The sequence below is a fragment of the Tympanuchus pallidicinctus genome, unplaced genomic scaffold, assembly GCF_026119805.1.
Source record: "Tympanuchus pallidicinctus isolate F22 unplaced genomic scaffold, pur_lepc_1.0 scaffold17, whole genome shotgun sequence".
NCBI lineage: Eukaryota > Metazoa > Chordata > Aves > Galliformes > Phasianidae > Tympanuchus > Tympanuchus pallidicinctus.
The window spans coordinates 15,913,390-15,939,069 of record NW_026294690.1 but is presented as its reverse complement, the minus strand read 5'-3'; the positions used below and the strand labels follow the sequence as shown (position 1 = coordinate 15,939,069).

At 45.0% G+C, this 25,680-nt stretch overlaps 1 protein-coding gene across 10 annotated transcripts in view; it reads left to right on the top strand.

Annotated features, from left to right (window-relative positions):
- The window catches only part of FOXP1 (forkhead box P1), a 341,592-nt gene that overhangs the window by 18,741 nt on the left and 297,171 nt on the right, over window positions 1-25,680 (top strand). For all 10 annotated transcript variants that reach the window (XM_052678944.1, XM_052678948.1, XM_052678951.1 and 7 more), the window contains exon 2: window positions 19,285-19,411. The gene's annotated coding sequence lies outside the window, so the exon portion shown is untranslated. The remainder of the gene's footprint in view (window positions 1-19,284; window positions 19,412-25,680) is intronic.

Below are 25,680 nucleotides of genomic sequence, written 5' to 3'. Positions count from 1 at the left end.
TGTTCTTTGCTCTCTTGCAAATGTGCATCCTTTTTTTCTTTGTATTGTTTTTTCTTTTTCTTGCATACATACGCCTCCTTTAGAAATTTTCTCTTCCATCCAGACACCTGCATTTCAAGTCTCTATCATGCAGATTCATTTTTCCCTTTAGACGTGTGCCATGCTGACAGGCCTAAGGCTAGAACATGCTTTTTATCTGTGAGGGCTTTCTCTTGCTCTTTCACTTAGAGAACTTGATAACTTTGAGGCAAAGTAGGCCTGTGCCATGCTGTTGGGAGCCAAGACCTGACCTGCTCTGTACTGTAAGCCAGGCTGTTCCAGACTTGTGACTTGGACTTGCGAATGCTCAAAGGTTTGCGTGCCTGAATCAAAGGAAGTGAGCCATGGATTCTACAATGCCCTGATGAATGAATCCTGATGGTGGGGGATCTGTGTAATACCGTCTTCTGGACTGCCCCAAGAGCATGTTCACTAACTCCCACTGTCTTCTGTGTTAGCACTGGCTTCTGTGCTCCATTTAGGTTTTCATTAAAGCATTACATAAACGACAATCGTGTAAATACAAGCGTTTGAAATGGTGCTTTTAAATTAAAAAGACTCTTGGATTCATGCAAGTAGACACATGCTCACACTAAATAACTTTTGGCTTCCCCCTAACACTTTTCGGAATAATTTAAAGGAAGAAAAGATTTGCAAACAGTTGTAAAAGAGCCATAAAAAACTGTCAAATACCAGACCTTCAGCTAATTGTAAACTGTTTTGCTCTTGGAAGTCATACAACATTGATCTCATAGCTGCTTCATTAAGAAGGTGCTTCTTTGGAGCACGGGAGCTGTTTGCTCAGGTAGGCATGAACAAAAGTAGCAAGGGATGTCTGGCTTCTGTTCTGAATGCCCATTATAGCTCCAGGCAGCTGAAGTGTCCTGTGCCAGAAAGGAAAGCAAGTGCTGGGGGAGCTGAACAGAGAGAGGCTGCACAACAGAGCACTTCTCTCCTCCGGCTGCTTCACCCGTGCTAAGGCATGCGGCTTCCACGCAGCCGGGTTTTGCAGCAGGGCCTCAGCACAGCAGAGGGGTGTTTGGGAGGATCCCTGGCACAAGAAGGGCGAGCACCTGAAGGCTTTCTCTCGCTCTTTCTGTCCGTATGGAATATGTTCTAGTCTTCAATTTTCAAAAAGAGACGTGAAAAACTCTTCTTGGACAGAGAATTGGCTGATATCCCATGCCAGCTGGTTAGTTGCATCTTTATTTTTTTTGCAGCGTACCAAGGAAGACAGGCGCTCAGGGGTCAGCTTTTTCTGGTTGGGATTGAAAAGAAGAAAATCTAGTCCATTAGACTAGATCAGTGGAAAAACTTTTCTCCGAGCTCAGCTCTAATTCTGCACTTGTTCGGTGTTTCACTTGAAGAACTCTTTCCATTGTGCAATTTCACTGTTTCCTTCAAACGTTGCAGATCGGGGGTGTCTGCTCCAGGGAAATATTAATAGCAACCTACTGGGGCTCATCTCTAGCGTACTCACTGCCACAGTCTCTCTCCTTTAGCCAGTTTCTGAAGCTCTATGATTAGATCTCTTTGGGAAGGGAAATTCTTGCCTTTGTGTATTGGTCAAGCCAATGAATGGACTCCTGTTATCTTCTCGGTCCATGACTGAGTCGGGCTGTCAGAGACGCAAAGCTGGAGTCAAAGGGACTTTATTTCAGGCAACCCCACCTCCTCTGGGTTAGCTATGGAGAGGATTCTCTTCTCATCTGTTCCTGAACCAGAAACATCCTTGTTTAACAAGAGTGAGTTTGGGGAGTTTTCTGACCTAGCCATTTCCTTCAGGATTTGTAAGGTTATAAGTTGACAGTCTTCTAGAGAGTAGATTTCTGTGGCTGGACAGAATGGGATGTTGGGACAGCTTTTGGGAGGACTGGTTAACCTCAGTTTTGTTTCTGAGTAGGAGCCAGCCTGGTGGCAGGCTTCTGGATTTCGGAGTGTGCTGGCACTTTGGTGGCCCGTTTATCTGGGAAGGATGAGGATCAAGAGCAGGAGGGGGCTGGCAGTGCTACTGTTAGCGGTGCATAGAAAGTGTTCAGGGATTAGGGCAGTGCTTAATAATTCCAGAAGAAATTTCTGGACATGCAAATAAGACAGTGCTGACTATTAAAAATGCGAGCTGTGAAAATCCTCTTCGTGCCTGGATTCACACTGTGTTCCTGCATGTGTGATGGTTTGGTGGTCTGATGCACACTGTCCTTGCTAGCTTAATTGTGACGTATTTTTCTGATCTTTTTCACAATCCTAATGAGAAACATGTCAAAGAGGTGTTGAACCATCCAATAGATTTTGGCCCGGTTGATTGTAATAACTCTCAGCTTTGTATTTTATGCATGGCATGCTTAAATGGTTTTATAAAAAGGAGAGAAAGAAGAGACCAAATGCTGCGGATCTTGGTTCAGAAGCCATCGTGGTTCCCCTGGCACAGGCAGTAAGACCAAGGCACGACCGCCTCCCCATGCTCCAAAGGCGTTGGTGTCTCCTTTGCTGCATGAGTGCAGCAAAGCTGAAATCGTGTCTGTATCCCAGTAGCACTTTAGGTCTCATTTTATGATTACTGCCCTCTCAGGTGCTAGGGAGGTGCTCTCAGTGAGGGTGCACGTATTATTTGCACCATGGGCTCTCATCTGCTCTGTGCTTTTATTGCACCCAGCAGCCCCCTGGCACTGGCTGCTGTCACAGCAGGGGAACCATAACGCATCTTCCCTCTTGGCAATAGAGGAAACAGATATCTTCATCCCAGACCTGGGTTGGCAGAGGTGCAGAGAGATGTACAGCTTGGCTGAAAGCGTGGAAAACAGAGCGTGGATCTCCCTATGAAATCTCCAGCTGGTAGCTGAACTCCAGGACTGTTTTTCCCCTCTGTGACAGCCTTAGTCGGTTGGTGTCCAGATGCTGTCACTGTATGAATATTCAGTGCTGATAAAATATGCATAATACCGTAAGCCTTGCCAGGGTGAGGATCTTGAGGGCTTGATGAACTTTGTAACAGCATTATTCAGTTGTAGGGGCACGACTGATGCAGCAATTGATTTCTGAGTTCAGACTTCACCTTCTTTTAAGCAGAGTTCATTCCTGTTTGCTTTTCATAATGGCGTTATTACACCTCGCTGGCAGCAGGACAAGGGAGAAGCCACCGTGCAGCCTTTCATTCCTCGTGAACTCCTGTGCAGCAATCAATGGTGGTGAGCGCCTCTCTGCCAGGCTGGAATTTCACATATCTGATATGTTATCAGCTAGCTATTGTGGTGTTAACACTACTGGAATACTCCTGTTTTAACTCAGAATTTTCCAACTGAATTTTCCAACTGAAGGAAGACCAAGAAAGTTTCAATATGAAAGAAAAAGGCAAAGGGAAAAAAAATAAAGCAAAATTGTGCTGTTGTACCAAGAATACCAAAAATGCATCTTTAAACTTTTTTCTTTTTTTTTTTTCCCTCTTGATCTACTTTCTGTATGACTCATAAGCCAGGCTCTAAAATGGCCTCCAAACATGCATGCATAATTTGCACATCCTCATGTCTGTGGATGCAGTGCTCTTAAACGTCCCTGAGGTGTTGCTCCCATGTGGGGCAACACGGTTTGGTTCTGTTTTCTACCTCCTAAGAAAGGCATGGCCTGTGAGAGAAGACATGGGCTTTCTAAGTACCAGCTGCTTTACTGACTGGGCAGGGGAGGCTGGGAGAGACCCTTTTTGGAAAAAGGTACGTGTGAAACTGTAGAAATGAGGCTGAGACACCTTCTGAGCTGATTGCATCAGTAGTTTCTCCTCAGGCAGTGAGACCACAGCACCTTCCCCTAGTGTTAAACCTAAAAATTAAGTCCACTTACCTGTTTTTTCTCTTTCAGTGGTTTATAACAGAACTCTTCTTAAAGTGGGAATCTCTTCTGTACTATTGTGGCTTTTGTGAAATAAGTCAGAGCTCTTAAATTAAAAGCTGGCACACACGTGCTCGCAGCAAGGTTTGTCACCCTCAGGAGGGGATGCACTCATGGACAGTGCCTTTATTTCAGAAACGTCTGAAGCAACAAATGTCAGTGAACATCCATAGCAATGGGGAGCTTTTGTAACAGCTTATGATAATAAACCCAAGTTTTAGGGGTTTAACGTGCACACTGACGTGCTCTGTGCTGGAAGTGGTCGGTACGTGCGGTGGTACTCGGCACGTGCTGTGTGGGCTCGGTGTTTGCCAGGGGAGGGGATGTACCTGACATTACAGAAGGGTGTTGATTTGATTAAAATCTGGCTTTGTTGTCTGATAGAAGCCACGAACCTCCTTTTTACCTTTTCTGCAAGCAGAAAGAAATGCAATTTCCATTCGGCATAGATGTTTCCCTTTCATCCCTGGAGCTAATTTTTTTTTTTTTTCCTGCAGCAGTTTTGGTAAAATTATGTATCACTTGTGATAATTCATTTTAAAAATTCCTGAGCTGTGTGGCGTACTTTCATGAAAATTCATTTAGATAAAATTAGATATTATTGTTTAATGAGGTGGCATTTCAATTTAGACCTTGCATCATGCATATACCAAGAGTTTTTTATGGAATAGTTAGGTTCATTTGAGTAATAAAGGCTGAATCATGGGGGCTTTAATTCTTAATCGCTGTGAGGATTGTTATCTGTGGGATGTGAGCTGTCTTAGTGGTATTCAATCAAGTGTCCACTTAGCCGTGACCAGAAGTAATTGCTCCCAAGTGGGTTGCACAATGACCTGTTAATACTTGCTTTGACCCTATGACCTTGTCTGCCCCATTGTTTAGGATTTTATAGCGAGCGAGTCTGCATTTCTGTGGGGTCAAGTAGATATCTGAGGTCAAACATTTTCTGATTACTACATAGTATACACTGTAAGTCTGCAGAGCTGTTGCACAGCAATAGTCACCGCTTCAGAGCAGGACGCACACAGTTTGGAAATTGTCTTCCTGAATGCATGTAAACAGTTTAATATTTTACCAAAAGAAGTTCATCTTGTAAATTAGGTATGAATAATACATTTGTAATTACTATTCGTGTCTTTAAACACTTGTGTCTTAATTGGCTTGGGTATTTCTTTAATGTATTTGCATTTTGTCAGGGAAGTTAATTCTAGCTTGCAGAGATGGAGGGTGAGCTGTGTGGCTGGGGATGGCTTCGTCCCACTCCCGCAGAGCACGTGGGCTGGCCCCGGTGCTTCTGGAGCGCTGGGAGTGCGGAGTGCTTCCGAGCTGACTTTGGCTGCTGCTGTGGAGTGTTTTATGTGCCTCTCAGAGCCATCCACAATTAATGAGACCTACTTGTTGATGATAGTTGGGATGTCCCGTATTAATTTATGGGCTATGCTTAAACGTTGCTGAAAATGTGGTCATTTTGGGTGATGCTTTGCAGGGGGGCTTGCCACATTGTGTAGCTGAAAAGCAGTACTTTCTTCACAGTGTCTGAAAAATAGCGTGGCTGTACAAACAAAGCCTTGATATTGTTTGTAGCACTACTCCCTCTTTTCATGTTGTGTTTACTGAGTTCACTAGCCAAAACACTTCTGCAAGCTCTTCAGCCTTGTAGGTCAACTCTGCTCTGGAAAAACATATATGCACCTCGCTCTGCATAGCATCCTAGGGAAAATATTTTGATCTTCACTGCCTGAGTGGGGCTGGTGGGATGACATAAAGCAGTTGGATTACGATACAGTTTGGGGACAAACAAAGCTAACGTTCCTGTGAGAGAGGCAGACTATAGTCAATTGAGTAAGCAAGAAACAAGTGCGAGAGGGAAAGCTATATAGCATATGCAGGGAGGAAAACAAAACAGTGACTCTTTCCACTGCCAGAATATTTAAAAACAAACAAACAAGAAAGCATACCCAAGCAAAATGTGCCTTGCAACAGAGCGAACCTGTGGGTTTTTCTCAGTGTGTGTGAGGCCGTGCGTGATGTTGCTCTGGTCATGTGGATCTGTCAGCTCTTGCTGACATGTGCCAAGGTCAGGGCCCACGTCTCTAGCAGGACCTGAGGTGGGGGAGGATGGGGCTGTGGTGGTTGTAACCTTTGTGGGCAGCGGGGCTGCACTCTCTGCCCTCGCATCACAGTTAGTGCAGAACCACAGGCTACGTGTGTGCTGGTCACAGGGACTCTCAGGAGCTCCTCAGTGGCTGTAATCGTCACCCCTTCAGCTGTGTGAAAACTGTGGCCTTCTGTGCCAGACCATCTCTGAAGCCCTCTCCGCTGTAGGAGTTGGGCAGGGCGAGATTTATGGGGCCGCCTCCCCAGGCAGCTGTTGGTATTCAATCATCCAGGACAGTCCCATTGTCCTCCGTGGGCCGATGACATGTTTCCAGTGCAGGCCCCGGTGCAGATCTGCGGTATTTCCCCTCTCAGAAGCCGCCATCTGAGGCACTCCCACCAGCAGCTCCGCACTCTGCCTCGGCCTTCTCCAGCGCTCCGCCTCAGCCTGCTCGCCCCGCACGGTGTGTCTCCTCAGATCTCCTCGTCCTCTCTGGAAGATGCCAGTGCAGGAGATCGTGTGGGAGGCAGAGGGATTGCCATCGCGTGTCGCTTCCCTGGATTGAGGGATGTGTTCCTCGGGGGCCTGCAGGGACTGCAGGTGAGTGGCTGAGGTGCGAGGAGCTTTGGCTGGAGATGGAGGCTGGTGAGGCAGGGAGGAAACGTGCTGAAATGCAGGAGTTCTCACAGAGGCTTTTTTAAGGTTGGCGGTGAGGAAAGGAGCGTATCATCGTTCTGTCTGAGCAATTAGTCAGATGGGGGCATTTCTGGTAAAGACCCCATGACTAACACACAGTGTGGTGGGAAGTCCAGAGGGCTTCGTGAACTTCGCTTTGAGGTTTTCAGGGCCTTCTTTGGGGTGGATTCAGTTTTCCCAAGAAGATGGTGTTCTCTTTACTCCCCCTTCTATTATGAGAGGAAAAAATAAGTACATATTGAACACCTGCGTGTGCAGAACCTCTAATGCAATACGCATTGCTTCTTAGCAAGCCCAGTGCTGTGAGTCCCCTGCCTGTAGCAGAGCTGTTGGTGGAAAGTTCTTGTACTGAGTCCAGGATAAACACAATATTCCTTCACTTTTATAAGGAATGCGAGCAGATGCCACGGAAATGAAAGCTCTTGTTGAACACTGATACTGCAGCCTTGATCTATCTCTATTTTCCTTTCTTTTTTTTTTTTTTTTTTTTTTTTTAATTGAAATGTGGGAAAACATCTAAGTTGTTGCAGAGGGTTTTTGGAAAGCCTGCGTTTCCCACACGCTCAGGTTTGTGCAGTGCCTTTGTAGGTGGTGTGTGGTTTGTGTCAATCATCAGTCTGGTGCTAATGGTGGTAGAGGCACGCTCAGGCTCTGAACCCGACACCTAGCGCATTGATCTTTGCAAACACGTTCCTACAAGCTGGGGGGACTGCAGACTTGTATTCACAGTTTTCAGCTGTCTCTGGAGTTCCATTTTGTACTGCGGGAGAAGGCAGAACACCGCTTCTTTAGCATCATTGGATGTGTTCCTCAGTCCTTCTTTAGCCTTGATATCAATTCAGGCATTTCATCTTTTCCCCAGCAGATGAAGCAGCATCACAGATTGGCTGTTATAATTAGTTTTGTGCACAAAGCAGGAGTGCAATGTTTCAAAATCTCTTGTTGAAGAGGACGCTCCGTGTATCTGCTGGTCTTCCAGTAAGAATTTGTTCAGGGAAAATACGACACTTTTTATTGGCCTGGATGTGGGTTTGGTGATGGCATTTTAGGGGATCGATGTAGTAGCCTTGCTGGATGAAAGTTGTGTCAGTTTTTAAATGAAATCTGTCATCGGGGCACTTTGCACCGTGGCCTTCTGCGCTCTTCCTGTTACAAGTGGTTACTTCTTGCTGCTGTGCTGAAATGCACGACCAAGGGCTCATCATCAGAAAGTGAAACTCCCATGTCAGTCCCATAATGTCAGCTTGTGACGATGGTACCACGTACTCTCGGTGCCGTATGACTAATTACTTTTCTGTTTTTAAATTTTCTTTAGAAATGCTGTGTACCTTCTAGCATAGTCCTGCAGTGCCTTGCAGAGCTGTTCCTGCCAAGTAGCAAACCATCCTGAGAGTAGTTAAAACCTTAAACAAGAAATAGAGGGGCTCAGCAGTTCTCAGAATTGCTCAGCACCTTTCAGGATTGAGCAATTTAGAAAAAAACCCCAAAAAACCAAAAAACAACACGTAACAAAAAACATGAGAAAGAGTTATGCAAATTGTGACCTTTAAGTGCATTTTATATTTGGAATGAAGTTGGATTGAACGCTTTAGCGTTCTTTCCGAGTTCTGTTTTCCAGCATGATTCTGTTTTCGGGTGCTCATCTCCGTAGTGTTGAGCAGAGCAGTCGGTGCCGTCCCTCAGGAAGAGAGCAGGACATGATGCCTCGGATAGCAGTCACCGTGCTCTGTGATAGGCAGTCAGTTAGCAAGGAGTTTGAATAGGTGGATTTTAATTTCTGTGTGGCGTCTGACCACATTATCTAGGTGGCAGATTCCTCATTAGCTAGATAGATTAAAATTTGTATCGTGGCTGATGCCTATCCTGACTAATAAGTGTAAGTAACAGCTCGTTCTACTAGAGCTATTGGATGCGGCTTGGGTGGAGGAGAGGAATTGGCTTCTGCAGAGGATATTTGCAGAAAGTCACATTTCCACCATATGTTAGCAGGAGTCTCTTTGGATGCAGGTTTTGGATAGAGTCCTCTGTGTTGCTGTAATCTGGTTTGTCCTTTTTCTACCACTAGTTCTGAATCATACCAACCACTTGGACTCTGGTAAGCGTTGTCTTGAAGGACGGTGGGAGCATTTCTGCTGGCTCAGCTGATTTTCACCTATTATTTCATCTGGGTGAAGAAGTAAGATACAGGGGGTGAAGGAGAAGTTTTGTGTCTATCAGGAGTGAGGAGGACTGCCAAAAAAGCTGAAAATTCGGCCTGATTTTCCAAAATAATAATGATAAAAAAAAGGTACCACTAATCTCATAAATCCTGATTTAGGTCTGGCTTTTGACAAATCATTATGCAGAAAGGGAAATATCCTTTTAATTTTTAATAGCTTTGCAGTGAAGTTTTATTAGGCAATAATCTGGTTCCTGAGTGGATAGAAGATAAGATCGAGGGCCAAGTAATTTTTTCCCCTCCCGTGCAGTTTGGAAAAGGGGAAAGCGGTCATGGTGAGACGTCTGCCTTATAAAACTCAGAGCAGCATCCTTCTCTGTGCCACAAGCATACAGAATGCCTCCAAATGGATATTTACAACATAAATATGTTCAGGATGTGGGTAGCGAGAGAAGTGTGGGAATAGACGCGAAGGTGCATGGGAGTGGGGATGCGAAGGGGGAGGTGTGAAGAGAGCCAGGAGAGTGTGATGCACATTTTGCAGATAACTTTTCTTCATGTGCCTCCTTCCAGAGCCTGGGTGTGGACTTCCTTCTCCTACCGGCGTATCCTGAGGTTTTACATTCAGCGCAGCGAGATTCTCATACCTGCCTCTGTTTGCTATTGCCGTTATTTCCAAAGCAGTTCTGTTGGCAGGGGACAGCAGCTAATAATACATCTGGACCGGTCAGGTGGCTTCATTTGGAGTTTGCTTGGTTGTGGTTGGCATTTCTTACAGCCTTTCTCAGGCGCAGCATGCAGTAGACATTTCACTGGCACTTAATAAAGCAGTATAGGGCGCTCCTCGATAATATAATCCTTATGCCAGCCTGGTTGCTAAAGCCGTGAGTCCCTCAGGCAGTAGTAGACAACTACTCTTGGCGTTGCTGCTTGTTTTACTGTTGTCTCAGATGACTAGGCAGCATTTCTGTGATTTTAAAGCAGCGTGTTATTGCCAGTATCTGGGATGAAATTACCACTTACAGATGTAGAGGTGAACATCCAGCTCCCTTTGGCTGTTTAGAAGCACTGAGCATCGCTGGCTTGGGGGAGGCTGGCAGCGTGGAGCACCTTTGGTGAGCACATCGTTGCAGCTTGTGTGGAGTACCAGCAACGAGCATCTGGTCCCCTCTTATCTTTCTTTCTCTTGTTTTTTGAGGGGGGGTGAAACATCTGCTCGCCTGATTATTTTCTGTATTATTTCTTTTTTTTTTTCCCCCTTATTTTTTCTTTTTTTCCTGTGGCTCTTTCAATTTGCAGGGAATGTGTATTTAATGTAAGTAAGATGTTAGCTTCTGTCTAGTTTTTCAGCAAGCATTCCAGTAATTACTGGAGTACCTTTGAATGCTACAGCTGCTATTTCTAAGTTAAGGAATCACATTTTCCAAGCATTTATAACTGAATTCACATGGGTAAAACTTGGCATTCAGATTGCCGGCCCACATATCTTGAATTTTGTCTTGATCCTTTATGTTCACATATCAGTATTGTGTAAGATTAAAGTGGTAAAAATGGCTTCTTGCTGCTCTAGGTGGGCTTGTAATAATGGCATTGGATGAAACTGTTTTAGTTTAAAAAAAATAAATACTGGTTTGAGCTTTGAAATTTTTGTTTGTAGTTACTACTGTAGGATGATGTCTTTTTATTTATCTTCCTTCTTTCTGTTCTCCTTTGCCCTTTATTGCTGTGAAGAAGTCACTATTATTTTAATGTTACTTGTTGCTACCTCTCTAAGGAGCTTCTCAGAATGTGGTCTGACTCTTTCTCTGCTGATGTCAGGAAATCCCTTCGTGCCAAAGGATGTTGGCCAAGGCCAGGCTTCCCCCCTTACCCGCAGCGATATTAACTTGGCTTTTCCAAGTGCTCCTGGAGAGCAACACACCCAGTTCCTGTCGACTGTAGGGGAAAAAAAAAACCCACATGGCTGAAAATTTGCCTTGTTTTTCCTTTGCAAATAGTAGCATGTCCACAGGGTTGCAGTGACCTGCGGATTGGCTGCACTGGAGGCAGTGCTTTGCTCTGAGCTATTTGAAAGCATGGTGGTTTTGAGGATGTCCCAGTGCTGCCATCACGGCTCCAGCCCTGTCGTTGCTCTGCAGCTCCAAGCAACTGTTTCTCTCCCTTTTTTCTTCTCTGGCTGTGAAGTCTGGTCCAGAGGAAATAGGATTTTTGCATTGCTGCATCCAAAGAAATACATTCTATTTTTGAAACTGCTTTGTAACACGGATTGAAAAGTAATGAGCCCAAAAAAAAAAAAAAAAAAAAGGAAGAGAGATGAAACTTGACCTCCAAATATATTTGGTTGATGGGGTGATACTTACAGAAGTTTTCTTTTAGGGAAAGCGTGTGGTTTGTTTCTGTGGGCAGGTATGCTAACTGTAGGGCAGGTAAGCTGAACAACAGAAGCTAAAGTGATGGATGTGGAAGAGCTGAATACTGAAGTAAATGATATTATTTAGTAGCATGAGTTTTGTGAAAAGCCTTGGTCTTCCAATAAAAGCCTAAGAACACAGACATTCTGAATTCACTCCCAGTGTTAATTTCTGTCACTGTTACAGACAACAGTTTTACTCGCATTTTAACATTTGAGTTGCTTGACTCTTCTTTGCGGTAAATGTCCCTTTAATAGCGCTCATAACCTGATGTTTCACAAGTAATGACAGTCCAGGAGAGAAACATACCAAAGTTGGAAGGGAGTTGCTAGCTTTCATCTGGAGCTCGGGTTTTTATTTGCACAGGGTGTGTAGTTAGCTGGTATTTCTGGGCTCTGCAACACAACAAGGGCTCTGCCTGTCCTGTGCTTTGCCCAGCATTTCTCCAGGTCGTGGAGAAGCACATGTGAGCATGGGGACAGATTTCTTAGCCTAGGTCACACATGGTGGGATTGGATAACTGGAGAGCTGCCAGTGTCCAACCCCACAGACCATAACCCCAAGTCTCCTCCAGCTGGTAGCAGTGTATGGATGGGCTCTGTGAGCAGCAGGGCCATATGGTCCCGTAGCCAGGACCTGCAGGTGAAGCATCCAGTCAGGGCTGTGAATGTAGGCTCTGCATTTTAAAATGAATGCGAGGAATCCATCCCTCTGGAATGCCATAAATTCACACAGTGCCATAGATCCACGTCTCCGTCGGTGCGCTCCCAGCTGCTCTCTGCCTTTGTGAGAGCACGACCAGTTGTGTGGAGGGGGGAAACCTTTTGGGATTTGTGGTGTGTGGGCTTGTGATGGAGGACGCCTTGTCGGCAGTGCGTGGAGCGCCCAGGAGTTACGGCAGGTTGGCCGGCTGCTTGTGGTTTGTTGTGTCTGGTTTGGTTCCTACTTTTTAAGTTGCAGTTGCATTTGGTCATTTGAAGCTTATTTTCATAGTCTGGCCAAGCCAGCAGGATCCCCGTGCGCTGCAGGGGAACATAAAACATCAGCCTTTAAGCTGGAGTGCTCAGTAGATAAGAATTTTAAGACTCTTGCATCATGTGCTGTGTCTTATGGGCTTATTTAGTATACTCAATTTGATTTAATTTAGATATTGAATAAGGAGAGGCTCTTTAGTAGCCAGGAAAAGTATCGCCTCTTCTTTCCCCATTTCCTTACAGACAAGATGGCTGGGAGGGCTGATTTTGGCTGGGACTACGTTGATTTCATTGTTGGAAGTAGCAGGGTGTTTTCAAACTGCGTAAAAATGATGTTGCACTTTATCTGTACTGTTAAGCTTTGAGAAAGCAAAGAATTCTTTGGGCTTTCGTCTTACTTCTGCTTTTCTGTGACAAAACGTTGAGAAAATAACTTCTGCCCCTTTGCAATTTAGGAGTTACAAAATGAGCACGGCTCTCGGTCAGGTGGCTCTGCCAGCACTCTCTCCTTTCTATTCGCCATTGCATAAACACAAATAAAAATTGTAGCTGCCTTGCCACACATGTCAGCATGCGTGCTGATGGCAGACGTTTGCCTGGCTGAAAGGTTTGGTTTGGCTCCTGTTTGCCTTGGCAGGACTGAGCCCTGCCTGCGAGCAGCGGGGCTGCTGGGCGGCGTTCCCAGGAGATAAAGAGAAGTGTGGGGATACGGCATGGCGCTGGTGGCCCTGCTGGAAGGGGAAGAGGCAGACAGCCTGCCACAAATGATTTTACCATAGCAATGGGGGTGAGATGATGGGTGAGCAAGACCTCCACGTTACAAAGGCAGCATGTCTGGGAGTTCAGCAGAGTCACGGGGCTTGTTTGCAGATCCCTCGGCTGGAGGCTGGATGGAGTTCAGTTCTGTGCACTACTCACTGGGCACCTCCCAGGCGACACTGCAAAAGAAACCCCACACGTTTGGATGATGATAAATTTGCATGCCCGGATAACCTTTCATTTGAGAATATTAATTATTGCATGAGTTTGTGCTGCCCTGGAGTAATCACAGCTGGGTGTTCTCTCAGCCTGGAGAATCTTCAGAGTGGGTGAAAATCATCCCAGAAGTCTGTTTAAGAAAGACAGGGGAAAAAAAAAAAAAAAACAACAGAAAGAAAAGCAGGCCTCCCAAAGGCTGTGGTGGAACCCAGCATTAGCAAATGCTTCTAGGAAGTTTGACCGAGAGCCATATGGCAATGTGGGGAGTATTATCCATTGCTCCAAAAGTTGGTCTCTGAATCAGCCTATTGACTTCAGCAGCACTTAATCATGTGCTTCAGTTCTTCTTTGAAAAGGGTTGCATTCCTGAATCATGTCCTCTGATTTTAACCACTAGACGGTACTTTGTTTTGTGGTAGCAGACAAGTCCAGTCATATTTCTGTGACTAAGTTTGCGAGTTCTGACTGCACTCCCAGTGAAGTACGCTGATGAATATTCTTCCTCTTATCAAATTCAAAACATTTGCCACTGTTCTTGGATTTTAGGCTCAAACCATCCGGTGTATTCCTGCAGTGCAGCTGGTGAGGCAGCACAGGACAGTGTGACTTCATGTGCCTGCCTGTAGAGCGGTGCGATGTAAACAAACATGGGGGAAACCAGTGATCTCCAAATGTTGCCCTGAATTCTGCTTTCAAAAGCCCTGAGTGTTGATGGTGGTGATTGAATCCATACATTAAGGGCAAGAACCAGTTGTGCTGGTCCGATTTGGGTTGTGTTTGGATGCTGGAGTACGTCCTGGATGCTCACACACTGCTGAGCTGCGTCAGGGATGAGCTGGACTGGTTTGGGGTTGCTCTGCTGTGCTGCAGGAAAGGAAAAGGGGGAGATGAGGTGAGAATCAGCCTGTGGGAACTTGCGTTGTGCTGCAACTGCTCAGGATTTAAATGAGTGAGGTATCAGCCCCTTGCTGGCCTGAAGCTTCAGGTGCACGCTCAGCCCTGCGGGGAGGAGGAGGATGCTTGCTGTGATGTGCCAGCCTCCAAGTGAGCTCCGCTCACGGCTGCCCTATGGTCAGTGGTGCTGGGACTTGCATTCCTCCCTGTGCAGTTCCCAGCAGCTTGCTCCAGCCTGTGCCTTGTGAAGGGAGCTTGTGCAGCCCCTGTGCTGCTACCTGCTCTGGCATGGGTGAGGGGGGAAGCACTGGGAGAGGGTGCGAGTGCCTCACTCCAGGGTGTTTGAATCGTTAGGTTTCAGCAGAATTTTTGGTCTCACCTTTCTGTGTTTTTACAGCTAAGGCTCTTTTTACTTCCCAACTTTCAACATCTGGAATTCAGTTTGAGTTTATTAAAAAAATTTCAAAATCTGCAGTCTGTATGAAACACTGATGTCTTTGCGTTTTGCCCGCAGTTTTTTTGCTTTAATTTTGTATCCTTCGCAAATGCCAGAAATCCTAAGTAGTTGCACATTCAGTAGCTGCTGCTTTCTTCTTTGTCTTAATCTTAAGCAGTTTTTTTTGATTATTTTTCCACTTAGACACTTTTCTAATTGGGGATAATACCAAAATGATTAATCAAATTAAGTGTGAGAGCGAAGTGGCTGATGCACAAAGCCGCGTGTAGCTGCTGTCTCTGCGCAGTGAGGTTGCCTTGCTGGAGCTGCTGTTGCTTAATGGGCCTCTTAGGCTTTTTTTTTTTTTTTTTTTTTAATAAGGTACTGTGTAGATCCCATTGACTTCAGTTGTTGATTGGGATGCCTGACAGCCGGGAAATTAAGCCCCTTCTTTGTGCCGGAGTTGAAGGCCAGATTTTCAAGGATTTTCAATGCTTAGCACCAATAATTGGTGTTAGGTATTTTTTGGAAAAAGTTCAATTCTCATTTGGGCACCTAAATAAGGGTGAGAGATTATGATACTTGTAGCGACTGGTGTTACTGGGCTATGGTGAAGGCTTTTTGGAAGATCCTGGCGCCAAAGCTCGTTATTTTACTGTCGAAATAAGAGCTTTGTTCTTTTGCGTTCCTACTTTGTTTGCAGGCGCTGAGCGTTTCTGCAAATTCTGATTGTGGAGGAGAAACTTTCTTGCTTCTGCCTCCTTTTTTTTTGTGCTTGCCTTAGCGTGTGTGGAGGGAAGGGGGAGCAGAATGAGTTGAGTAAATTAGACAACTGTTGGAAAAAAGGGGACATGCAAAATCAAGTGTTCTACTTGCGTAATCTGTTTAACACCAGCGAGCCACGGAGCCTTGTGGGACACGGGAATAAAAGGAACATCTGTGCAGGCCACATGGCATGCTCTGGAGGAGCCCTCCATCCCAAGCAGCTCTGCTCTATTTGCAAATAAAAGCTCCTGCCGACATCAAAAAGTTGAGGTGGATCCCAGCTGAAAGGGAGAACAAATGTTACCTTTCCTCGCAGCGAGTTCCTCCTGTAGGCAGCCTTTGTGGTCCTATTAAGGATGCTTTTGGCATGTGTTTCTGATGGCAATTAATTTTGGCTTGGTGTTTTTTTTGTTTTTTTTTGTTTTTTTTCTTTTTTTAAAGTTATGTTGGAGATACATCCGTGTTGAAAATTCTAGGAAATTGCAGAGCTTCTCAAACTAAAATCAAATGCACGTGAGATTGAAATAAGAACAGGGATGATAAATATACCTATATATATGTGTATGTGTATACACATATGTATAGTTTGTTTGTTTGTTTGGGTTGAGCTGTTTGTTTTTGTTGCTGTTTGTGATTGCTTGTTTGCTGTTCTAAATATTTCTTTGTTTCTCATCCCCTGATGCCCACGCCCTGAGGTGCACAGCTCTGCAGGCTGCTCTCCCTGCTCCCCTTTTGCTGTGGTGACGGTGTTTGGTAAACAGCCCCATCCCGAGGTGGGGCCCTGGGGAGCTGTGGCTGCTCCAGCCCCTCTCCCTGGGTGCTTGCAGGACTCCAAGGACGAGCAAGCGAGCATTTTGTCTGCACTTGTGTTTTATCTCCACTTGCAACCAGTTGGAGTGCAGCACTGCTCGCAAGGATGCACTGAGTTCATGGCTTTGCATTCTCTAGACAGGCTGTATTGTAGTCTGTATCAAGAAGGCATGTATTTTTTAATATGTAAATAGGAAAGGATGGTGGTTTCGTCTCTATTCCAATGTACCCAGGGTGGCAATAACGCTTGTTTAAATCCCTGTGGAACAGATTGTATATGGCAAAATTAATGTCTCAACTCTCCAAGTATTTTCTCTAAAATATTTGATTTTTTGCATTTATTGTGTTGCTTGTTTCAGATAGAGAATGGTATCAGCCGTGCATTCAAAGCTTAATTGGTGGAACACAGATTTATTCTAATTCAAAACAGTCACTTAAAAACAGTTTTGTGTATATGTATACATGGGCACAACTTTTCGTACAGTTGTCTGTTTTGGAGCGGTCTCTTAGGCGCTGATGTACGAGTTGAACCTGTTTTCTTTTGTGCAACATGGCTTTAAGAAATCGTTAGTGAAAACAATATTTATAGTTTCATTGCAGTCAATAAACATCCAAATGTGAGTGGTGCATTGAAGTTCTACCTTTGATGGGGCTTTGAAATGTATCCTGCAGAGCAGAGCCCCAAGGTGTGTGTATCTGTGAGTCTGTTCCATCAGCACGCCGCTTCTCAGGCTCCCAGCCACGTGTTTGTGTTCCCACCGCCTTGGTTGTGTGGTGTTCCCCACCAGCTTGGTCCTGCTGGGAGAGGACCAGCCTCGTGCTGGTGGGATGCGGTCGTAGTGGTTCTCCAGGCCATCAGACCCGTGTGCCTTTGCTGTGGAGATTTAAGTAGTGAGATATTAAAACTTGTCTTTCAATCTGTTCAATATTGAGAAGATTAATTTTTGTTAGGGGCAGACTAATAGGTTTCCTATTCTGATTAATACAGTGATAATAAAAACGATGTGATTGCTGGGATTAATGAAACGCAGGTTCATGTTTCAAGGTTTGATTGACTTTGTACTCCAGCTACGCTGAAGCTGCTGTGTCTCATCAGCCCTTACTTAGCTGTAGCCCTCAGAGAAAGTATATGGTAGTGCAGGGGAAAATCTGTATTTGAGGACTTATCAGAGAATCTTCTGTGGGAGAAGTTGGTCCAAGAGCAGTTTGGCTTTGCTCATCTCTGCAGGTTGATTAGAGCTGCAGTCTGTAACCCAGCAGGCTATTTTTGTGAAACGTGCAGGAGAGGAGCATCCAATTCAAATGTGTGGGCACATCATTAAAAGCCTCAATTTGTCAATGCCAGATCGAACTTGACTGCGTGGGCAGATCATTAAAGGCTTCAGTTTATCAGAACCCATCTCCCTGGCGTTCCTCTCCCCGCGGGCAGCATGCCGTGTCCCGGCTCTCCGGGCCGTGCTCCATGGAGGAGCCACAGCAGCCTCCGTGCCCACAGGCCTCGCTGGGCTCCTTCCCTTGCACACCTCCAGATGTGTGATGGTACAGGCTGCTCAGCAGCTGTGATGGGCACAGGCTGTGTGTGTAGGTGCAGCTGTGCTCTGCCCTGTGCTCATCTGCAGTAACAAACCCAGCCTCGGATGTGTGTTCTGGCACTGTTTGGTTGCTCCTCTGAAGTGTTAGCTCCTCATGAATAAAGTAAGGCTGATGCAGGATGCAGGTCACTCTGGTTTGCAGGTATTTCCGAGCCTCTGAGGAAGAAGTAGCGTTTAGCAGATCTGGTGTTTGAAAGGCCCTCTTGGATCTATTTTTGTTGTGCAGCAGTTTTATAATAGGGTCGCGTAATCCCTATATTTAGGTTTCTGAACTGTTGTGATCATCTTTGAGCCATTGTATTGCATTCAGCTAAGAATGGGAAAAGCCCCGAGGCCAGAGAAGCATATTTAAAAAAAGGGAAAAAAACAACCACAAACCTAACACAAAAAAACCTCCACCTTTTTCCCTTCTGAAATTCGGTGCGGCTGTTGCTGAGACAGTCACTTGCAGATGTTCCTGAGGAAGGCTGCTGTGGTGGTTGTCTGCCACAGGTTGGGTCCTTGGCGCTGCCTAAGTGCTGGTTCACGTGGAGAGCTGAGAGCGGCCACTCTGCTGGGGATCGTCTGCAGGGACAGCACCAGGGAATGGAAGGCAAAAGCAGCCCTTGGGATTTCAGCCTTCATATTTTTTCCTACCCCAGTCCTTCAGGACCCTTCTTCCGTTGCAAAGCTTGTTTCCTCCTCTGGAGGTTATAGCACAGAGGCTGTCCCATGTGCCCGTGCATCCATCAGGGCAGCAGGCACTGGAGCTGCTGCTTAAATCCCACCTGATTCCATGGGTGCAGTGCTCGTGTGCCTCAGGCCCTCTGCTCCTGTTTCTCAATATCAGCTCGTACTCAGCGTGGATGTTTTGTCGATGGAGAAAATATACCTCTCTTTTAAAACCCTTGTTAGTGAAATGGGTGTTTAATTTGTACCGCAAGCAGCTTCCTCTGAGCTAGGCTTAAACTCAATCTGTGTTACTAATAGCTGGGGAAAAAACATACTAATTGGTATTTCTTAACTGATGTTTGCAAATTTTGCCTTTTCACCCTGAACATCAAATAGTTTTTGTATGTGTTTATCCTTATCTCAGAGGGAAGATTATTGCTAACAAGAGATTCAACATTTTGTTAAGGTTTTATCAGGATGCAGTGAGTGCAGGCTGAGAGTAAATATTTCAGAAACTCAGGCTGTTGCACTTGGATAATGCAAAGTAGGTTAAAGTGTCTGAATTTTGTGAAACAGGGCACCATTTTTGAGCAGAATACGGGTTTGGCAGCTGACACGTTTTGGTGTTTAGAATGAACAAAAACTCGCCTGTCGGAGGAGCAAATTGCAAAATCTGAAATAAGAGCATATTTTAAAACCTTTCTTAATACTGTAAATTTCAGTTTCATTTAAAGCAAAATAAATTCTGCTGTGTGATAGAGCGATGTTTGATGTGTAGAAATGTTCCTGTAATGCTCCCCACACCTTCAGCACTTGTAACTTCCTTTTATTTTCAAAGGAAAACGGTGGGCTTTGATATGATTCTAACTAAGTGAAGTTTTAAAACATGTTTTTGTCTTTCAGTCTCCTGAGAACATTTTTTTCTGAGTGATTCCAGCTTCCAGACATTTGCCATGATAAGGGTTTCGATCCTTTCCCATATTTGCCCTGAGTCATGAGTGGATATGTGTGATGCCTGCAAGTAAAACTGGTGAGTCACCAATCCCAAGTTCGGAGTAACTCTCACTCTTTCTTACACTCTCTCTCTCCCTCACCCCTTTTTTCTTTTAAATATGGTGGGGATTTGGGGTTCCTTTTTTGCACTGTCTGTCTTCAAAACAAGTCTCCGCTATTTTGTACCTCCCGAATAAACACGTTAATTGTATTGAAATATCCATGATACCAAATACTATCAATAAGAAAGTAGGCTGCCTGGCTTGCTTTCTTCCCACCATCCCCTCAAGGCCGCGGTGAAGTTGTGAGCTCTGAGGGTTCAGTGGTGTAACTGGATTTCAGCGATGCAAAACCGCTGCCCAGAGCTGGAGCCATACAGACAGACAGGGTCTAAACATGCTTGTGTGTGCAATTCATGTAATGATTAAATATGAATATGGAGAGGCCTCCACTCCATCATGTGTCAGAGGCTTTGCTCTCAGAGGAGCCATTGCCAACAAGTAATTAGCTCCACTGTTTGCTGCACTTACATCCCAGTGACAAAATGGTGTCACTGGTACACAGCAGAGCCAGCCCTGCTCAGCATGGCGTGTGCTGCAAAGCTTGGCTGCCTTCGTCATGGGGGGACAAAGGGAGAAATCCCCCAACAGCCAACTTGGACAAGACAAAGAGAGTGGGGAAAGAGAAATGTGATCATGCAAGAGAATTGCAAGATCTGTGTGAGAATTTGTTACAAACTAGGAGATCTAGGTAATTAAATCCATAGAAAATGGGAGCATAAATTGTTTTGTTTTTTCTTTTCTTCAAATAAATTTGTGTTTCTGTTATAGTTTTAATATCCCTCTGTGTGTTAGGAAGTGCATTACATTTCAGAGATTACAGAAAGAGAAATTCACACATCAGTGAATTGTGATTTTTTTAAGTTTCCATTTTTTTTTTCTTTCTTTCTTTCTTTCTTTTTTTTTTTTTTCCAGAGGTAGCATAATTACCATGTCATTTAGCAAAGATTATAATAGCTGTTCAGATTTTACCGACTGGTGTAGTAAACAGTTGAATAAACCCATATGGCAGCTCAAAGCATGCATGCAAGAGAAAGATTCTTACCAATTCCTTCATGTCTGAATTACCAATCTTGCTGATACAACCAAGGTCCCCAAGCAGGGAGCAATTCCAGTCTTATCCAGTGGTGCAAGAATTTCTCACTGCTCTGTAGCATGTGAATCAATTGATTTTAATTGTGGTGGTTAGCTAATTAATTATTTCTTTATTCCTATGAAGTATGCATAGGAAACTTGGGGTTACATACAAGGCACGTGCCGTTATTTAAGGCAGCCTGTGCATATACTTGATGCATTTCCAATCACGGTAAATAATATCTGGAGTCCAAATCTCTCAAGTCACCATTAGAGGCTGAAAACATGGTATTGTGATAGCCCCATGGCACTGCTTGTAATAGAACTTGGTGTCTGGTCTCAGTGGTAGCAAACAGAAGGACCAGGGTGTCTTGAAGCATCCCCTTAACCCCACGGGTTGAATTATGGAGATATGGAGCTGTGGCCAACTGGCATCCTATGTAAAGACAAGGCATTTGAGCCGTGTGCCCTCTGGATAGCTCCTGTATTAAAAAATAAAAGCAAAAAGAAGGATTGTTAACTCCCTCCAAACGCTGACTTGAACAAAGGAAAAGATTCATGCTATTCACCATAAAATTCACTTACTTCCAGTTATCTTAAAATTTTCATGTCACATAATAGCTTTAAAATATCTTCTGAATGCATTAGACTCTCTAGGTGCTTAGAAAATATTGCCAAATAATAATATGAAATGAACAAGCGTTGAACAGTCCCACTGGAAAGGAGCAGTTGGCCAACACTGGTGCTTATGTTCATCTTAACCCTGATATATGGCCAGCCCTCTGTCCATAATTCTATCAGGAGATGGAAGTTGCCTAGCAATGGACTGACTGTAGAGGGTACGTGTTGAGCTAATTCACTTTTTGTTCTCGTTTCCTTGAGAGTTCAGCTTAAAGGAGTGATCCTTTCTCCATCTGCAGCAAGAGCCACTTCTTGGTATTCTCGCTCGTTCCCCACTCGAGTGTCCCTGATGATGTCAGGAATTCATTCATGGCCTTGCTTGTTGCAGAAGTTTCCAGCTTATTGAGTAACCAAATGTGGTTTCTTCTGATTGTGTTGGCTGAATACGTGGAGCCTTTCGAAGAGATGAGAGCTTTATTTGAAGCGGAGCATCTAGTTGTATACCATTTTATGGCAGACAAAGGTCATCTAGGGTAAGCAGCCAGAACAGTGAATTGCCTCATTGCAACACCTAGGAAAATGAAACAGAAAGATACGGTGAAAGGTTTTAACAAATGGCTCATCGTTACGAATTTTTAAGGTCAAGGAATTGGTGCTGTGTACATTTCTAAATTGGAGATAACCATGCTTGTACAATAAATTGACATAAGAACGGAACAAATCGAGGTGATGGGGTGGTACTGAAAACCCCATCGTGCAGCACTGCGTGCACCACAGACCCGCGTGTCTGCATGCTGGGAGCTGCCCAGCCTTCCTGCCGGGCCCTGCCCTGCTGTGCGGGGCGCTGGGCAGGAAGCAGAGGGCTCAGCTGGGGAACGGCGGTGCCTCCGCGCTTCTGTCCTCCCAGTGCCTCTGCTGAGACATCTGTGGCTCCAGAAGGACTTTGCTGTTCTGAAACTTTTCTGTCTGGAACTTTATGCTGGGCAGAGGAGGAGGGGAGAAGCAATTTTAACAATTTAATAAACTACATAATATGTTTTATAAGCTGGTGTGAATGCTCCTAAGTATTTTGGTCTTTTTTTCATAACACAATGAACCTAATATTGGTAAAAATACAGATCTTAGCTGCCACCGTAAAGAGAGGCTAGATTTAATAAACAGTTATGAATGTTGGCAGCTGCCTATCAGATTGTATAACATCGGCTATAGCACATGAAGACAGTGTCAACTTACATTTTATCTCAGAAGTATTTTCAAAGCGTTTATTTTGCTTTCTCTTGAGTCCTTAACCTAATTCAAGTTATATAATTGGCTGAATATTTTTCCACACAGCTAATTGGCTGGGTGCCAGCGTGGAAACCATTGTCTGACTTGATGATGATCAGAAATTAACATGACATTTGCGTGGTGGTAATGGAATACATTAGTAATGTAATTCATGACTCTAAGAAAGAGACCATCATCTCCCACCTCTGATCAGCAGGAGGGGCTGGGGGGATGATGAAATGCTCCCAGCAGGCACCTCACAGCAGTGGCTGGCCAATCTCTATGTCAAATTTAGTTTTAAATTCTTCAGACAAAGCTGTAATGCTTACCAATTAATTACTACAAATGTCAATTAAAAATCTACCAAATAATACAGTAAGATTAAATTTCAATTAAAAAAATTACATTTAACAAGGAAGATACAACATTATTTTAATGAATTCTGCTGAAGGTGACAGTTTATCTAGATATATTTATACCGTGTAGGTGGATCTAAATTCATTGGATGATGTTAACCATGTTACCCCGTATACTTATTAGTTTTGAAAATTATTTCTACTTGGGTTATGTCCTGGAGGAAAGAGGGTATCAAGGGGCATTTCTTACCACCAGGAAAAAGGGGTATTTCACGCCTTTTAAGTACAAAAATAGCCTCACACCTAAAATGAGGGCTTTTCTGTAGATATCTACACCAGCTTTTTAGCTGTGTTTTTCATTGCTTGATGTTTATGAAATTGAACACAGGGTTTCTGTTGTGGTAGTAGAACAAGCTGTAACTTTGCTGTGCTGATTTAGTCTGGACGGTTTTTTTAGTGATCTGCTTTCCTGTACAGATAATACCCATTACCCTGGCAAATCACTTAACAGGCAGAGATTTTTGCTGTGTGAAGGTGGGGAACTTCAGGTCTTTTTATCTGCAAAGCTTCACCCCGGCTTGGTAGGGCCTGTGAGCTAAATGAAGTCTCGTAGTTATACTGCTGTTGCTTGAAGACATGTTTTGAGCCCTGCATAGCAGATGTGTCACGTGGAGTTGGGACTCTGCGTGTGTTTGTACAACGGCACCTTGGATGCAGGGTGCTACCCTGCAAAGTAGGTCTTGTAGCTGGAATTCCCTAGAGTGGTGTGTATTTGTTTTGAGCAGGTCGGGTTCCTGCAGGCAAGGAGCTGGTGGGCAGGGGAGAGCTCTGTGGCATTCAAGCCGTGTGAGCCAAGGACTCTGTGTATCATCTGAAGAACAGCTTTCTCAGCTTCCTTGCATTTATTTTCGAGAGCTTTTATTGTGTTTTCACACCATCCTGTCTAAAAGAGGTAAGAGGGAAGGCATCATTGAGGAAACAGATTTTGTGTGTCAAGCCAGCACTGAGAAAACACGCTCCCAGGGACCAAGAGGCTCCTTCTCCTTGTAATTTCAGCGGGTTTGAATGTGAAATAAAAACCAGCCGAACACACACATTGAAAATCAGAAAAGCCAAAAACTGCTCATAGCAGGTTAAGTAATGATAGGCTGTTCAGTAGATGGGCTGCGGTGCCCTGCTGCTGTTCCAGCTTTGCCTGTCGGTGGGTGAATGCAACAAGCACCATCTCTGTCACTGCCATTCAGGTACCTTTGGGTATTGGTAACAGCTTCACAGGATGAGTTCTTCTTGCTATTATCTGATAAAGCTATAATCAGCAGGAGATGGGAGACAGCATTTTGTTCCTGTAATGGCCTCAGGAAATGGGTGCTGTGGAAGTGTAAGAGCAGCTGAAATGTTTTCTTACCAGTCCTCACAGACAGCAAGGCAATGGGGAGAAAGGTGGAGCAAGGCAGGCGCATTTCCACGCTGGCAGCCAGAGAGCTTTAAGTAAGAAGGCAAGCAGGGCAGAGTGGGAGCATGTAGCTTCTTACCAGGGGGTAATGGTGTAAGGAGGCTGTGGGCCTGGGGCTCCCACTGGCCAGGCAATCAGGTGGGAGCTGGAGCTGCTGCACTTAAAAACCTATCTTCCCAGGGGCTTTCAGCTCTGCACGGGAGCAGTCATTTTCTGGTTTGAGCTTTGGGGTGAGGCTCCTGCCCTGGTTCCTTGCTAAGAAGTGAGGTCCACCAGGAGCTGGGCACCTCTGTATCAGTGCAGTGGGATGTCCCATCCTGAGCACCCAGGGCAGTGTCTCATCTCCTCAGTGGGGTCTCATGTGGAGCTTGTCCACATTCCCAGCACCTCTGATGGTGGCTGATCTCCTCGTGAGCTTTTACCAGTGGATTTCTGCCTTTGTAGGGAAACGCTTTTCTCTGTGAGAGTTGGCCGAACATCTTGAAGGAAGAATGTATTTGACATTGGAAGAAATATTTACATCTCTTAGTCTTTTTTTTTTTCCTTAGTGTGAAGTTGTGTCAACTGTATTACACCGAGGGAACACTGAACTGGGGGAGGATACTTTTATAAGCTGCCCTCTTTTTGCCGGTTTATTCCATGTTCTCATCCCCTGATTTACATCCCATCTGAAGTGAAAATACCCAGGCTTCGGTAGTTTGTTTACCTTTGCTTATATCACTGTGGGGACCCGAGGAGATGTAGAAACTGTTCTCACTGTGACATTTGCACGAGCTGCAGAGTAAGGTGAGAGCAGGCAGCCGCCGCACACAGTGAGGAGGCAGCAGGGTTTATTAAGTCTTACTTGTTCCATGGTTTATAATATGTAGACAAAAGCAAACATCTCCGGGGAGGGCTGATGGAATGAGAGAGCAGGGCAAGCTCCCTGAGCTGATGGCAGATCCTGACCTCCTCTTGAAGGAAGTTGTGCGTGCAGGGGGCTGAAAGGGGCATTCCTGCAGAGGGGTCCCAAAGAGCTGCTGCAGCAGTGGCTTGGGGGCACGAGGTGCTTTGTAGGACAAAGGCATCCTCCTGTCATTGTGGCACTGCTCCTGGGGAAATGCTGAAATACTCTTTGTCTTCATTAATACACCTTTCCAACAGAGCCTGTAGAGATCATTCTTTCTTTCAGATATACAAAGAGACTGAATACAGAGTTGTGTGTCATAAAAATGCCATTTATATACAGCAGCTGTAAAACCCTAGATTCTGAGCAGATGGGGAGACTGCTCCATCATCAACCAGCAGAGGGGAGAGTTGGGATTCACAGAATCAGAATGGCTTGGGTTGGAAGGGTCCTTAAAGATCATTTAGGTCCAACCACTGCTGTGGGCTGGTGGCCACCCATCATCCAGCCTGATCTTGGGCACTCCAGGAATGGGACACGCACAGCTTCTCTGGGCAGCCTGTGCCAGGGTCCTGCTTGGGAATAAAACCC